The sequence below is a fragment of the Bubalus kerabau genome, chromosome 14 (assembly GCF_029407905.1).
Source record: "Bubalus kerabau isolate K-KA32 ecotype Philippines breed swamp buffalo chromosome 14, PCC_UOA_SB_1v2, whole genome shotgun sequence".
NCBI classification, from domain to species: domain Eukaryota; kingdom Metazoa; phylum Chordata; class Mammalia; order Artiodactyla; family Bovidae; genus Bubalus; species Bubalus kerabau.
Window position 1 is genome coordinate 55,766,781 of NC_073637.1, and position 13,431 is coordinate 55,780,211.

Consider the following 13,431-nt stretch of genomic DNA (forward strand, 5'->3'; position numbering starts at 1 on the left):
TAAGAAACTTCCAAACTGTCTTCCAAAGTGGCTTACCATTGTGCATTCTCATCAGCAATGAATGAGTGTCCCTGTTTTTTCCATATCCTTGCCAGTGTTTGGTGTTGTCAGTGTTCCTGATGTTGGCTACTCTAATAGGTGTGTCATGGTACCTCAGTATTTTAATTTTGTATTACACTGATAACAAATGATGTGGAACATCATTTCATATGTGTATTTTCTTGAATGAGGGGTCTGTTAAGGTCTTTGACTAATTTTTTTTATTAGATTTTTTGTTTTCTTGTTGAGTATTAAGAATTCTTTCTGTATTTTGAGTAGCAGTCTTTATTGGATGTGTCTTTTGTGAATATTTTCTCCCAGTCTGTTACTCTGTTTTCATTTTGTAACAGTGTCTTTAACAGAAAGGGAAAAAAAAGAAATTAAGTTCAATTAGGTCCAGTTTATCAATTCTTCTTTTCATGGATTGAGCCTTTGTTGTTTTCTAAAAAGCCATTGCCAAAGCCAAGGTCATCTAGAATTCGCCTATGTTATTTTATTGTTTTGCAAGCTGAATTTAGGTTTGTAGTCCATTTTGAGTTAATTTTTGTGAAGACGCTAAGGTCTCTGTCTACTTTTTTTTTCGTTTTTCTCACAGCATTTATTGAGAAGACTGGCTTTGCTCCATTGTATTGCCTTTGCTCATTTGTCATAGATCAGCAGATGGTAGTAATGCATGTCTGTGCCTGGGCTTTATTCCATTCTATTGATCTGTCTTTTATTTTCCAACACCACACTATCATGATTAATACAGCTTTATGATTAGTCTTTAAGTCTTAAAGTTGGGCAGTGTCAATCCTCTTAACTGTTCTCCTTCAGTGTTTGTGTTGACTATTCTGAGTCCTTTCCCTTTCCATATAAACTTTAGAACCAGTTTGTCAAAATTAACATAATAACTTGCTAGGATTTTGATTGGAATTGCATTGAATCTGTAGACCAAGTTGCAAAGTTCTGAGATCTTGACAATATTGAGCCTTCCTGTCCATGAACATGGACTATCCCTCTGTTTATTTAGTTCTTCTTTGATTTCCTTCATTAGAGTTTTATAGTTTTCCTCATTTCTTAGGTTTATACCTAACCATTTAATCTTTGAAGGTACCAATGTATATAGTGTATATTTATTCTTTTCTTGTCTTATTGCATTATTTTAGTGATAAGTATTTGTTCACTGACCTTTAAGTATGATATTAACTGTAGTATTTTGTTTTACATGTTCTTATTCAAGTTGAGAAAGTTCCCCTGATTTCCTAGCTTACTAAGAATTTTTATTACAAATGGGTGTTAGATTTTGTCAAATAGTTGTTCTACATCTGTTGATATACTATTACTACATAAATGTGATTTTTCTTTTTTAGAATGTTGTTGTAATGAATTACATTAATCAGTATTATAATACTGAACCATAATTGTGTATTTGGGATTCAACTTGGTTGTGGTATATAATTTTTTTTTATGCATTCTCGGGTTTGATTTGCTAGTGTTTTGCTGAAGATCTGTTTTTGCATCTATGTTCATCAAAGATATTGGTCTGTAGTTTTGTTTTCTTGTAATGTCTTTGTTTTTCAGGTTAGGACAATATTGATCTCATAGAATGAGTTAGGAAGTATTTCCTCTGCTGTGTCTTCTGAAAGAATTCAGAAAGAATTGGTATAATATATTCCTTAAATGTTTGGTGAAAGAAAGTTATATTGTAATTTTGGCAATATTCTGGCTATCTATTGACCTGAAATAGACCATCACAAATTTTAGAGACTAAAACAAACACAAAACAAAACATTTAAAGGCATTGCCCACAATTCTGTTGTTGAGTGGACTCCAAAGGAGGATTCACATGTGATTTCAGTGAGAAGCAAAGGCCACAGTGTCTGAGTTAGAAGCGTGAGGTAATCATTACATGGTTGGCAGTTGATAGTGGATGTCAGCCAGATGCTCAGCTAGTGCTGCTGTCCATGATATTTTCTTAAATGATGCCAGAGTTCCTAGAATAGTGTTTATTCTAAGTGTTTATTTTTAAGTGTTTGTAGACTTACATCCCAGATGTCACTCCTTCTCCAATTTATTGGCCAAGGTAAATTAGTAATCTCAGATCAAATTCAAGGTTTCTTTGATATGCTGACCTTAAGCTGTGAAAAGCATAGACAAAAGGCTAGGTTGAAGCTTTTCATTTGATTACGTTGGGGAATTGTAATTAAAAACAAAATCTTCTCCTAACTGTCAATACTTAAAGGTAGTAGAGAAAGAAAACACTATTATTATTAAGATTGAACCAGAATGTGACCCATATCACTGGCAATCCACTCAGAGACTGTGGACAGGAATTTCACTCCCTTGTATATAGCCAAGCTTTATATAAGCCATTACATACCTGTTTTCATGATAAACAACAGCTAGTTCTTCAGAGGACCTCACAGCACTCTCTGTCACACTTAGTTCCTACAAACTTAGTAATTGTAAGTAACCATCCAAGTTAGCTTGTTGACTCTATCCAGATGAGAAACGGACATCTCATATCTTTATGTTAAGAGGTAATTTTGCAGCTTGGATAAACATTTCTGTTGAAGACTGTCAGCTGCTAATTATCCCCCAGACTGGAAAATAGGGATGCTATTTTCGTTAACATTTCTATTTCAAAATGTTGGTTCCTAGGCCCTTGAAAAAGACATTCCTGGTTCACAAAGCTAACAAAAAGCCTAGTTTGTTTTCAAATAATTTCTATGCATCTCAAAGAAAGGAGGAATTATTTATAATTTTAAGTCTTATGTAAATTCTCTAAGGAAAAGTAGGGAAGGAGAATGTTTTCTTTTATCTTCAAAAGATAATTTAGCCTGCTACATTTAATTCTGATTTGTTCATACAGTTAATAGTGGACACAATGTCACAAATTTATCTAGTCCAGTCCATTATATTTCTGGGAAGAGACATCCACTATATGTAATTAAATTATTTCATATCTCTACAGCACATTATCCTCAAGTTAAATGTATGCTCTTTGAGTAGTCTGGCTCTTTGAAACTACCTCCAACTGATTCATATTTTCTATTAATCGTGGCTATCAAGACTTAATTTTATTCCATCCTTAGATATGTTTTTGACTATTCTGTTTCTTATTTCAGAATTTTCTCTCGTGATGAATAAGGAATTTCTTATGTTCTGTAAATGATCTGTTTCCAAGTTTCTTAAGTACCCTGTTTGTTTCTCTAAATTTATCCAAACTTATATGAATTGTTGAAATCCCTGAAATCTCCCTTGATCATGTGATATTTCATGGGCTTAATTATTTCTTTATAAAATAAAGCCTTTGTGAGCATTCAGTCCCTAATTCAAAAAACATTTACCTTAGTGTTTTTATGAAGTGTTTCAATCAAAGTCAAGGAAAACAACTATTATGTTTTGATGAGCAATTGAAAGCAGTGGTGAATAAAACAAATACACAAATTAAGGGAAAATAATAAAAGTAAACCCCTCAAACATTTTTAATGTTAATTGGTGGGTCATTTTTTGCTTAAACATTAAAAGGGACTTATTGAGAAACTGCCAAATATATATGGATGTCTCCACTATTGTGAGACATAGAAAGATTTTAAATAGGAACTGTGTAGTAATGCTTCAATTAGTGTGTTCTATGTAGAAAATATCCTTTCACAGTAAGTGAGCTGAATAAAAAAAAAAATAAAAAAAAATCTTCGTAATTCTGATGAAGCAGACTGCTGTGCAACTGCATGAAAAAAGATTTTTAATCAGGAGCATCTATTTGTTATGGGCCAATTGAAGCAAACACAGTCAACCCAAGGGAAATTTATGAAGTCTTTCAAGTTTATTATCCATGTACAGTCTCTCCTCTGTTTTCTGCTATAAGATTGCTAATGTCCATTTCAAATAGAATGCCCTATGCTTTGCTTATTTTATACTTCTTATCTTTGAAATTGGGGAAGATACAGATAAGCAGTTATTTATAGATTATGATTGATATACCATTATTTAAACATTTTCAATTAGATTTTTAAATGTTAAACAATGGATTAAAGGATTTTGCTTTGTTTTTTTTCTCTTTCTCTCCCTTTTCCTCTTCCCTTCCCTGTTATCCTCCTTATATTCTCACCTCCTCCTTCTCTACATCCCTTTCCTTCTAAAAAAACATAATAATATTAGGAGATGAGATATTAGGGTGGGAAACAGAAACTTTGAGGTTGTAGTCAGTCTTCTTAAAGTACACACACACACACACACACACACACAAACAAGTCAATCTTCTTAATTATAAAGTACACACACATGCACACACACTCAAAAAAGTCAGCTAGTTCTTGTTTTGGGGGGTCCACTGGAGAAGGGAATTGTAAACCACTTCAGTATTCTTGCCTTGAGAACCCCATGAACAGTATGAAAAGGCAAAATGATAGGATACTGAAAGAAGAACTCCCCAGATCAGTAGGTGCCCAATATGGGAGATCAGTGGAGAAATAACTCCAGATAGAATGAAGGGATGGAACCAAAGCAAAAACAATACCCAGCTGTGGATGTGACTGGTGATAGAAGCAAGGTCCAATGCTGTAAAGAGCAATATTGCATAGGAACCTGGAATGTTAGGTCCATGAATCAAGGCAAATTGGAAGTGGTCAAACAGGAGATGGCAAGAGTGAACATCAATATTCTAGAAATCAGCGAACTAAAATGGACAGAATGGATGAATTTAACTCAGATGACCATTATATCTTCTACTGTGGGCAGGAATCCCTTCAAAGAAATGGAGTAGCCGTTATGGTCAACAAAAGAGTCCAAAATGCAGTACTTGGATACAATCTCAAAAATGACAGAATGATCTCTGTTCGTTTCCAAAGCAAACCATTCAATATCACAGTAATCCAAGCCTATGGCCCAACCAGTAACGCTGAAGAAGCTGAAGTTGAATGGTTCTAGAAAACCTACAGGACCTTTTAGAACTAACACCCAAAAAAGATGTCCTTTTCATTATAGGGGACTGGAATGCAAAAGTAGGAAGTCAAGAAACACCTGGAGTAACAGAAAAATTTGGGCTTGGAATACGGAATGAAGCAGGGCAAAGACTAATAGAGTTTTGCCAAGAGAATGCACTGGTATAGCAAATACCCTCTTCCAATAATACAAGAGAAGACTCTACAAATGGACATCACCAGATGGTCAACAGTGAAATCAGATTGATTATATTCTTTGCAGCCAAAGATGAAGAAGCTCTATACAGTCAGCAACAAGAAGACTGGGAGCTGACTGTGGCTCAGATCATGAACTCCTTATTGCCAAATTCAGATTTAAATTGAAGAAAGTAGGGAAAACCACTAGACGATTCAGGTATGACCTAAATCAAATCCCTTATGATTATACAGTGGAAGTGAGAAATAGATATAAGAGTCTAGATCTGATAGAATACCTGATGAACTATGAACTGAAGTTCATGACATTGTACAGGAGATGGGGATCAAGACTATCCCCATGGAAAAGAAATGCAAAAAGCAAAGTGACTGTCTGAGGAGGCCTTACAAATAGCTGTGAAACGAAGAGAAGTGAAAAGCAAAGGAGAAAAAGAAAGATATTCCCATATTTATGCCAATTTCCAAAGAATATCAAGGAGAGATAAGAAAGCCTTCCTCAATGATAAATACAAAGAAATAGAGGAAAACAACAGAATGGGAAAGACTGGAGATCTCTTCAAGAAAATTAGAGATACCAAGGGAATATTTCATGCAAAGATGGGCTCGATGATGGTATGGATCTAACAGAAGCAGAAGATATTAAGAAGAGGTGGCAAGAATACACAGAAGAACTGTACAAAAAAAGATCTTATGACCCACATAATCACGATGGTGTGATCAATCATCTAGAGCCAGACATCCTGGAATGTGAAATCAAGTTGGCCTTAGAAAGCATCGCTACAAACAAAGCTAGTGGAGGTGATGGAATTCCAGTTGAGCTATTTCAAATCCTGAAAGATGATGCTATGAAAGTACTGCAAATAATATAATGTATAATAAAAATTGCAAATAATATAATGTTTCTATCCATCAGTAAAGAAGAGAAATACTTACTTTATAGTAACATTCAGGCTATGAATGTATAATAATGAAATGTTATAGATGAAGATCCTTGTAACACCTTCTCACTTCCATTCCCCTGTCCTTCTCTCCAGTCATTTCCCAACTGAATTTTATAAGTAAACTTCTAGTTTATAGTTATGGACATTTATAAACAGTCCGCCCTAAAGGAGATTAGTCCTGGGTGTTCATTGGAAGGACTGATGTTGAAGCTGAAACTCCAATACTTTGGCCACCTGGTGTGAAGAGCTGACTCATTGGAAAAGACCCTGATGTTGGGAAAGATGGAGGGCAGGAGGAGAAGGGGACGACAGAGGATGAGATGATTGGATGGCATCATCGACCGGATGGACATGGGTTTGGGTGAACTCCGGGAGTTGGTGATGGACAGGGAGGCCTGGCATGCTGCAGTTCATGGGGTCTCAAAGAGTCGGACACAACTGAGCGACTAAACTGAACTGAACTGAACATGGTCTTCAATTTTTGATCTTTAATTTTTAATTTTTGATCTTTAATTTTTATTTGACTGTAATAAAGTGTAAAGCTAAACATTGGAGAGTATCTAGCAAAAATTATTTATTTACTTTTTTCATGTAATTGAAATTCGGTCATTTTTTCTCCTTTAATTAAATGATAACACTAATATTATATTGGTATGTGTGAATATAAAAAGAAATAAAATACTAAATACTGAAATATTAAAACATTTTTAAATTAAAAAACCATCTGACACAGCAAGATATTTAAAACAGTTCTCCACAATCTATTTGATATTTAGATTTTACATAATAACATTATGAGTAGTTATTCTAATTTAAGATTTTCACTGTCTTTTTAAATGTAAATACTTTATGTTGATTAAAGCATCTGTCTGCAATGCGGTAGACCTGGGTTCGATCCCTGGGTGGGGAAGATCCCCTGGAGAAGGAAATGGCAACACACTCCAGTACTCTTGCCTGGAAAATCCCATGGATGGAGGATCCTGGTAAGCAACAGACAATGGGGTCACAAAGAGTCGAAAATGACTGGGTGACTTCAGTTTCTCTCACTTTCACTATGTTGATAGATATTACAGATGATATAATGTTATTATTTTGATTTAAAGTTAACTCTTTCCTCATTTCTCTTTTTTTTTAATTTTATTTTTAAACTTTACATAACTGTATTAGTTTTGCCAAATATCAAAATGAATCCGCCACAGGTATACATGTGTTCCCCTCTTTATAATTTATGTTATGGTTTGTTTTTCAGTTACATTTTCTCCTTTATTTTCTTCCAAGTTAATATGAAACACATTTTTATCATTTTCCAATATGGCATTTAAGTATCCATTTGATATTTCAATTGCACTGAATCAAAATAGTACTTTACCAGTGGATATATTAATGTAATAACAATCCAGAAAAAATCTTTTGTCTCTTCATTTTGAAGTAATTTTCCTCCTTGAAAAATGTTTTTCTTTCATGTAACATAATTATATATTAATAGATTTTAGAGAACCATTTGCTGTATATGAAGATAACTAAATAATAACTAAAGTAATAGAGAAATATATTTAACATAATTCAAGAAAAACAATGGACTGAATCTATATATTAAAATACCACACTGTGACCTAGAAAAATGGACAAGTGATTTATATACAGAAATATGCTACTAAATTTAGGCAATAGAATAAAAGAGGAGGCTGAAGAATGGGGCAAAATATTTACAAACCAGATATCTGATAATGGATTATCATCTAAAATACATAAGTTATTCCTACAGCTCAATAGCTAAAAACAACACAGCAATAAAATAGAAAAAATGATTTTAAAAAATGGGCTAAGAGTTTGAATAGCCATTTTCCTAGAGAAGATGTACAAATTGCCAACAGGTATATGAAAATATGCTCAATATCACTAATCATGATGGAAATGTGAATGAGATATTACCTCATATGTGTTATGATGGTTATTATCAAAACAAAAGATCAGGAGTGTTGTTAAGGATGGGGAGAAATTGGAACTCTCTACATTGTTGTTGGGAATGTAAAATGGTACAGCCTGTAAGGAAAATAATATGAAGTTTCCTCAAAAAATTAAAATAGCACTGTCATGTGATTCAGCATTTGGATAAATATCCATGGAGATGGACAGCTGTTATTCAGTGAGTGTAAATTTTAGTTATAAAAGATAAGAAAGTTCTAGAGATCCTCTGTACAATGTCATGCTTATATTTAACAATAGCAAAAATGCCTATTGGGTAGTACAAAAATTTGTTAAGAGGGTAAAGCTAATGTTATGAGCTTTTTACCACAATAGGAAGTGTTATTTAACTTGTTTTAAGTGTTGTATCAGATAGTGAAACATTTTAATTGACATACAGAATATAATGTAAAATAGAAATATCTTCAACGTCATTATCATTTCTGTAATTATTATGGTTAGTCCTAATTACTATGGTTAGGACTACTGCTGCTGCTGCTGCTGCTGCTAAATCGCTTCAGTCGTGTCTGACTCTGTGCGACCCCATAGACGGCAGCCCACCAGGCTCTGTCGTCCTTGGGATTCTCCAGGCAAGAACACTGGAGTGGGTTGCCATTTCCTTCTCCAATGCATGAAAGTGAAAAGGGAAAGTGAAGTCACTTAGTCGTGTCCGACTCCTCGCGACCCATGGTTAGGACTACAAAAATAAAAGAGCAAGTGTATAGTTCAGTAAGGATAAGTGATTATATATATATATATATATGTATGTATGTATGTATAAATCAGAGAAGTTGTAATAGGTGGAGGTTTACACTATCTGGCTTCCCTGGTGGCTCAGATGGTACAGAATCCACCTGTATTGCGGGATACTTAGGTTTGATCACTGGGTTGGGAAGATTCTCTGGAGGAGGGCTTGGCAACCCACTCCAGTATTCTTGCCTGGAGAATCCCCATGAACAGAGGAGCCTGGCGGGCTACAGCCCATGGGGTTGCAAAGAGTCAGACACGACTGAGTGACTAAACACACAGCACATAACACTGTCTATATTTTTTCTAAATTTTTTTTAACACATAAACATTTTGTAAACTTTCATGTTATAATATTGTGAATTACAAACTAGTACAGAGAAAAAATAAAGTTAATTTCATCTACAAAGAAATGATAGAAATTTGATTTGAAAGCACTGAATTATGATGTTAAAAATAAGCAGTCAAATCTAAAATGATTATCATAGGATTATCATTTTAATATGAAATTTCACCTAAATATAGCTACTTGAAATTTATATTTGGAAAATAAAATAAAGGTTTCCCTCACATTCTGAAAGTAGAACATTCTTATGAAGCCTTTTGTAAGCTAAAGTGGCGTAAGTGAAAGAAGCAGATACCTTAGGACATGTCTTGCTAATGAATGCACAAATAAATCAAGATAAAACACAGATGTCCTAATAAGTAATAGTTTTTAAGTTTAGATCTTGGGAAATAAGGCCAATTTCTATTAACTAGGAAGTGTTCTCTGATTCTTCAAATCATAAGATCTAGCAGAATCCTGTTATCCATTAAGCTCTAATTACAGTTTAAAGTATCATACTTATTTGAGTTTTACCACTGGTACCTACAAAAGTCTGGAGAAAAATGCTACTCTGACAAAGGAAAAAGAATAAATTCCTTTCTAATTTCAGGTCCTTAGTTTTAATTAAATATCCATAATTTTCACTATACTTCATTAATAACATTTAATTCAATTTTACTTTTTGTCTAAATTCTTGGCATCTATTCTAATATTTCTTTGCAGTACATCTCCAAATGCATGTGGTGATTGGTGCCTAGTGATAGAATTTGGAATTAAGTCCACATATTTAGGTACCTATTGGGTAAGCAAAAATGCCTCTTCATTTGAGAACAGACCCCTCTTTACAGGCCAATGAATATTGGTGAATTTCATGGATGTAGTTGTGTCTGTTTAGCTTAATAGATGATTTATTCAAATGAGGCATGTAGCAAAAAAGAAATTAATAAAGTTATGTATCTGTGAAATATGATGACCTTGATTAAATGTGACAGGCATCTTAAGAATATATGCATGGATCATGGGTTACCTCAATGATTTACAAAATGCTGCAAATTCTTATGGAGCTCCATTAATTTTAACAGAAGTAATGTGATTACAAATGTGAAATTGGAGATCTCCAAGTGTATTACACAAGTGAAGGATTGCTTAAGCTGCTACTTTATTGAATACATAGTATATTATTTGTGCATATTAAAAGATAATAAGCAAATCTGCCCTCATAGCTAAAAATAAACTGAAGAAAAAGATGTCATTATTTTTACTTTGCCAACCATTATGCTGATTCTTCTATACATATGCATCTGTTCTTGAGATGATTATATTTTTTAAAAATATATAGAGCATGAGAGACACCTACTGGTTTTTATAAACTATTGAATACTTTAAGCACCTGTAAAATTCTATTCAGTTGACAACTTTGTAGTTACTTCATGTTTTTATCTGTCATGCATTTTAAAATATTTTAATAGACTTTTTAGAACAGTTTTCTTTTTAAAAATGAGTTTATTAAGATATAATTCACTCATTATACAACTAACTGATTTAATTTATACAATTCAGTGGTTTTTAGTATATTTAGAGAATTGTCCAAGCATCATCACAATTGATTTTAGAACATACTCACCATGTTCGAAAGAAGCCTCATCTTCCTTAACCATCACTTCCTAATCCTCCCAAACCTAGATAATTGCTGATCTCTCTGTACTTTCTGTCTATGTAGCTTTCCTTTCTTTGGACAAATGGATTCGTGCAACATCTGGTCATTTCTGTGTAGCTTCTCTCACTTAGCACACTGACTTTCAGTAGAACAGTTTTAGGTTCCCAACAAAATTGAACAGAAAGTACACCATTCCTATATACCCTCTGTGTCCCTCTCTTACAACCTTCCCTGCTATCTGCCTCCCCTACTCAAGATGTACATTTGTTACAATTGATTAACATGGACACATTATTATCACACAAATTCCACAGTTTCCATTCGGGCCCTCTCTTATTGGTGGTCATTCTATGGCTTTTGACAAATTTGTAGTGACATATATCCATCATTGTTGCTGCTGCTAAGTTGCTTCAGTCGTGTCCTACTGTGTGCGACCCCATAGACAGCAGCCCACCAGACTCATCCGTCCCAGGGATTCTCCAGGCAAGAACACTGGAATGTGTTCCCATTTCCTTCTCCAATGCATGCATGCATGCTAAGTTGCTTCAGTCGTGTCCAACTCTGTGCGACCTCATGGACAGAAGCCCACCAGGCTCCTCTGACCACGGGATTCCCCAGGCAAGAATACTGGAGTGGGTTGCTGTTTCCTTCTCCAATCCATCATTATACATACAGAATAATTTCACTACCATAAAAATCCTCTGTGCTTTGGCTGTTTATCCCTCCCTCCCTCATTGATACAAGTATTGATGTAAGGTTTAAGTTTAAGGTGTTCTACCAGATTGCACCTAAACTGTCAAAAGTATGAGGGAATAGAACTAGATGTTTCAGATGTTAGATGCCATTCCCTTCTCCAGGGGATCTTTTTGACCCAAGTATCGAACCCGGGGCTTCTGCATTGCAGGCAGTTTCTTTACCGTCTGAGCCACGAGGGAAGCTTAATGTTTAAGATGCAAACAAATTAAAAAAAAAAAAAACCTACTTATACCTGTAGAATAAACCCCTAAAATTTCAATTATTTGCATAATAACTTTAATCTCAGTCTATTTTATGTTCCCACTTGATATTCCTTAATCTTGGCCTCTGTTATCTTTTCTTTGTACCCTTTGCTCTCTGCTCTTGCTGTATTCAAAACAGAATGCCTATTTCTTTTTCAGAATTAATTTGCTTTCTATCTTATACATTATTACCAAAACAGTTAATGAAATTTTACTCTAGGTTTACTTCAATCCACTAATAGTGACTGAAATGTTGTATTCAGAAAAACTCTGTATTGTTTAGAATAATAATAATTGCTTAAATTTCTAAATATTATAATGTCTTTGAAAATGGTAGAAGATTCCTTATAATTAACCTACCTTTCAAAATGAGTTTTACCTCTCATGTTTTATTCACAACCCTTGCTATTTCAGACTAGTGGATCCACCATATTAAAATGAAAAAAACCCAAGCCATCAAATGGGAGAGAACATGGAGGAGATCCATTAGATTTTTATGGACCAATTTTGGACGGTCATATCATTTCTTCTCACAACTCATCATTGCAAAACCTCAAAACAACAATTCTAAAGGATACCTGAAACAGTTGTACTAAGGAAAAATGGAAAAGTTTGTTGACCAGTTAGCTGTTCACTGTCAAATTAAATGTGAGATGTGTCAGAGATCATTGTGATGTATTAGTAAAGAACCTGATGGCCTGGGTTACATGCACAATCCAGGGTCATGCTTATCTTATTGTCATAATTAATAGTACCACTTTCTAAAATGGTTGGTATCTATGGTAAATTATACAGTGATTTTATGTATTATATACATTCTCCATGGAGAATATCTGTCCAAACCCTTCCCTGAGGCTTTAATATACAACTCTATTCTATTTTAAACCATATATTTTAGAAATTTGTCTCCTCCATTATTTCCTTATTGACTATCATATTTCAGTAGACTTTCTGTCTTGTTCTAAATACAATATTTATAATTCTGTCACCCCATCAGGATATTATTTGGATTTTCCTTGCTTTGTTGCCAGATTTTCATTTGTGTAGATGGTAAAAAACACTTCTTACTTTTTTGTAGTTATCCTTAAGTTCTTTATAAACAGGACCTCTGGCCATGACTGAATGAAACAGTGCTTTAAATGGACACCAGTGATTTCTGAAGAGGAAGATGAATGATCATTTAGTGATTTTATTCTTTATCAATCTGCATAACATTTGGCATTATTGCTTCTTCCTTCTGCTTTGAAATCTCCTCCTTCCTCCAATAACTTTAAACTCTTGGCCTTTACCTACTTTTCTACCTGCTTTTCTCTTTCTTTTTTAAATTCTGCTTTTGGATATTTTCTCAAGTTTAGCCATATCTCTTCTTTATTTAGAAATACTTTTTGTTCTGTTCTGAGAAGTAAAATTTATTGTTTTTCTGAGGATCTATTGTAAAAACAATTCTGTAAGTCCTTTGTGCTCTGATGTTGTATAGAGGTTCTACAATCTGACAACCCCTTGTGCATAGGTATTAGGATTTTATCTCAAAGAAACACTGGCAGCAATGGCTGGCTCTACAAATATAGACCAATATGAAACAAATCAGTAGTCCTCCAAGGGAAAATAAATTAACACAAAGCAATGTTGACAATGG